The sequence below is a fragment of the Microcebus murinus genome, chromosome 12, assembly GCF_040939455.1.
Source record: "Microcebus murinus isolate Inina chromosome 12, M.murinus_Inina_mat1.0, whole genome shotgun sequence".
Taxonomy (NCBI): domain Eukaryota; kingdom Metazoa; phylum Chordata; class Mammalia; order Primates; family Cheirogaleidae; genus Microcebus; species Microcebus murinus.
This window is the reverse complement of record NC_134115.1, coordinates 36,258,302-36,263,161: the sequence shown is the minus strand read 5'-3', so window position 1 is coordinate 36,263,161 and position 4,860 is coordinate 36,258,302.

Below are 4,860 nucleotides of genomic sequence, written 5' to 3'. Positions count from 1 at the left end.
ACAATGTAAGAGACCATCATGCTGTGAATGGCTGGTCCCAGGGAGAGACCAGATGGAGGGGCACCAGGGACCATACATGTGAGTGAACACAAGTGAGTCATGCTGGTTAATCCCACAGTGTGCAGAAGAACCACTCAGCTCAACCTATTCAACTCACAGAAATCAATAGTAAATTGTTGTGGTTTTAAGCCATTAAGCTTTGGAGTGGCTTGTTATGCAGCAATACGTAACTGAAACATTTTCCTTCCCCACTTATTTCACATGTGTCACTTTCAACAAAGATTAAAAAGAGGAAAGTCAAATAAACATGCATGCTAATAATCAATTAAGAATGCATACACATTCATAAGTAATACTTTTTTATTGTCAAGACCCAAGTAACCAAAATTTTTCAACTTAAGTTAATCTTTCAGTTTAAATTAAACCATCACGATCAATAATTTTTACATTAAGAAATCAGCCTCCACATTTATTAGGTTTGGAAGATCCCCTTTCTATGTGGTATCTCATTCTTCTAATATAAGCTGAAGGCAGCAATAAAATCAGAAATGCATGTAATTGAAAAGTACATTCATCTATTCATTCATGTTGTTTTCTCTGATCCACATTTAAAAAAATTTATGAGCTCATTTGGAAAATGTGAAAGAAAAAAATCAATAGAGTAACCATGATTTATAAAGGTGAAACCATCATGTCATGAATATTTCATCAGGGAAATATGGAAGCCATCAGATTTTATCTGAGCATATTCCTCAATCTGGTGTGATTAATTCATAAATGAACTGACACCATTATTCATGGAGATGATCACTGGGTACGTAGGAACAGCACAAAGGCTACAAAACAAGCACCACTTTCAGAAGGTGTTCAAGAGTTTGGGGGCAAAGGTGATTAAAGGCCATTGATAAGGAGAGGACAACAAGGAATGGCCACATGATTTTCTATAAGTCATGAGGAAGAACATCAAAGTGAGTCCGATTCCACAGCCTTCAAGAGAATTTGGCCCAACCCTCTCTCTTTTTCCTAGAAATAGATCAGATGCCTCTCTGAGAAACCATTTCAGTGGGAAACCCAGTCATCAATATTTGTCATGACTGTAGCTCAATTTTCCCCAAGTATCCAATTGTCTTTAAGCAGTTCCACTCAGGTCTGAAGGCTCTGGAGAAATTAATATATGAAATAGAGAAAGCACAAGACATTTTGTGGAGAAGAAATAAACCAGCCACATTCAAGAGGCTCACAGTCAAGCAATTAGTAATACAACCAGTGGCACAATAAACACCCATCGATCCCCAGCAGAGTGGGAGGCAGCACAAAGAACAAGGTAAATTAGAAGCAGATCAAAAGAGAAGCATATTCAATAAAGAACTCAGGCAGAATGCTGCCAAGGCCAGCTCAGCACCAAGGTTTCAAATGGCAAAGTCATCAGGGGCTGGATTGTCCAAGCTGCACACTGCCCTCAATAGAGTTTTCAAAGGTGGCCTGTGGTGATGTGATTTCATTCTCCAGCTATTGATTTCATTGAAGAAATCTGAAACTTTCCAAGAGTCATTGGAAAGGACGGAGAAAGGTCAGAAGTTAATTTAGCAGCAGGGGCACTCACTGAGTCTAACATGTTTCCTTGCAGGGGAAATTAATCATGGATTTGAAGGCAGTCTTTTCATGGCTCTGGAAAACAAAGTCTGTCCAGGTGTTTGTGCCTCCATTAGTGAACTCTTCAACCTGGAGCTGAAAGAAGTCTGCTTGCATTGATGTCAGATCAGCACAGAGCTGCAAGGAGGGTGGGGAAATAGGTTCAATCATGGTGAAAGAGACAGAGGACATACGGAAGACGTGTACCAGTGAGGAAGAAGCATGTATATGGTGTGTCCCAGCCTTCTGAATTCTATTTGGCTGTTCGCTGTTGGACGGGAGAATTGGTGGTTTTCCTTGCCTACAAGATTGACCCAAGGCAGGGCATGCACACTCAAGAGTCAGATGTGGATAGCAGAGACATCTAAAAACCTTTTAGCATGCAAAAATATTCCTTAGTCTTCCATTTACTATAAGGTCAGATTATATACATATGTAAAAAAATCTGAGTATTTGTTAGTAAACTGTGTGAGGCATGTGAAGTCTGATTTATCCACTCTTCTATCCCTAGTACCCAGCAAGCAGGTACTCAATAATTGTTTTTCTATTATAAATGAATGAAATAAATGAATAAAGCTCTAAGAGTTTTCCAGAAACAAAAGGCACACTAATATTTTTACTTAAATATTTAGTTTTCCTCCTTTGATTGCAGTAACTAATATATTCTTGTATATTAGAAAGCATATATTTAGGCCAGGGTGGTGCAGAAATAAATAAATAAATTAAAATGTAGCAAAGCAAAACAGAAAACAATGTCCTGGATAGATAAAGATTTAGATTTTTATTTCTAAAGTTTCACTAACTTTCTGGGGCCTTGAGAATTTCACCCCTCTGGATTTTAGTGTCCGTGGTATAAAAGCTGGGAAGGCAGGTAGGGGGAGTGCTATTATGTTCAAAGTGCTGTCCAGGGACAATATGCTATCATTTCATTAAGAAGGTATATTTTTAGAACATGATAGGGGACTTATTAGTAACTTCCTGAGATGAAAGAATCATAACATGTGAGAACGAAGGAATAATTTCCATTCAGAAAATAGAACAGGAAGAAAATATTTTAAAATATCTAGTGAACACAATACCCTAAGGAAGATAAGTGATTAAAACATACAGGATTATCGGTGGTCCTATCTTTCTTTAATAATTCCATTTATGCATATTTATTTACCAAGAAGCTAATCTGGGATTGCTTAACCAATTGATATGAATTTTAAAGCTCCAATGACATCCTTTCTCTCTCTCTCTCTCTCTCTCTCTCTTTTTCTCGCTCTCTGCACGTCTATCAGTCTGTCTTTCTCTCTTTTACACACACACACACATATGCACACACACACATACATGCAACAACAAGCACAACAACAGCAAGAACAACAGAGAAGTCTTCAGGGCCAACCTTCAAACAATAGAGGAATTGAAAGCAGCGCATTGCCTGTGATTGCTTTCCAGCCTGGTTGCTAGCCAACGGGCCTGAGGAACGGCATCTTCTTTTCTCTCACTATCAGTTCATTGAGCAGCAGTTATTTGGATTTTATTTTAATGTAAAGGAATTTGTGAATCAAAAAATCGCATCTTTATGTCTGTTAACAGTCCCATATTTTTGTTATACATATGCCATTGTATAATCTTCCATACAGTAATCTGCTAATTGGAAGATAATTTGAAGCTAAAGTTATGAATAAAGCTAAAGTGGACTAAAGAAAAACAAAGCCTAATTTATTTGGCTTTCCTTATTTCCCCAACCCTCATTCTTCCATCATTAATTGGCTGCTAAATGGCTCAAATGGTAAACCTGGATAAAAAGTGTGCAAAATGTCCTTTTAAAAGAGATGTTGACAGTTTAGAATATGTCATTTTAGGTTTATGGTCTGGTGTAACATTTGATTCACCTATCAAAAAAGAAAGAGCCATACTGGTTTTTTTTCCCTTCATTAGTGAAATCCATTTTAAGGTCTCCAGGAGGTAAATTATTTTTAGAATTAGTTTTTATTTTATTAGTCAGGTTGCAGAATGTCAAAATTGCACTGAAGCCAGTGGCACTTCACTGAGCTTATTAATATTGATACGATCACTCTGTGTTCTGTGCTGAGTGACACTGCTAACCTTCTGAGATGACGAGGATTCTTTTTAAAGAGACCACACAATATTTTTTTTTTTTGAATCTAAATTCTTTCCTTCTGGTGGTTGTGAAAAGAGCAAGTAGAATGTCTGCATTGTTTTCTATGATTCAATGCATTCAACCAGTGTTTCTAAATATCAACTTTGGGCTAATGCTAGATGCTGAGATGCTGAGATGTCTGGGTTAACACTAGATGCTGAGGCTGCAAAACTCCAAAATGTGATCCTCCCCTTCAAGGAGCTTACTGTATTCGGTAAAGATTTCTCTAGTACTTATTAGGTGCCAGGCCCTGTGCTGGGAGCTGCTAAAGATTTTAAGTGGTTGAGTATTATCTCTATAGTCAAGGGACTTACTAAGTAATAGAGAGGATGAAAGAATTATTCCATTATAGAAAGCATCAAAGGGCCAATGAAGTGAGAGATTACCTCTATAGGGAGTAAGTTTTCAAGGACAGATGCTATTTGAACAGGGCTTGGAAAGATGGGTGGATTCTAAGAGATGAATATTAGGGTCACAGGCGGGGAGTGAAGGACTAAGGAGATGTTCAGAGGGAACAATATGAGCAAAAAGAGGCAAATTTAACTGGAATGTAGTTAGAAAATGGCAAGGAGCTCCATTTAAATAGAGTATGCTTGGAGAGGTAGGGAGTGAGAAGGGAAATCATGTTGTGGCCATGTTGCTGAAGCAGGAATGTCAGCCAAAGTAGTCTGAACTAAATTTCCACAGAGAATGAGTATCTAGCAATAGTTTTCAAGCAGGAAATCAAATCCATCACTTATAACAAGAGTTTTTGACACAAGGTTGGATTAATCCTTCCATAGGCAGGCATAATATTGGGGATAGTATTTAGTAAATATTTCTAAATCTACTTTTTTTTTTTAAGAATAACTGGAGACCAGATTGTCATTTCTGGTATAACCTAAGAATTAAATAGTGTCTAGTAATTATGGAAGGTGAGAGTCAACATAGTATTCATCGTAGAGGATAAGAGGTTATTTTGCAATTTCTATCAAATATATAAGCAGGAATTTCTTAAAATACAGCTTCTTTTTAGTTAGGTCCCACATTATTGTTGATAAAACATTTTGTATCTGCAACTGAGATTTAGGAAAGAA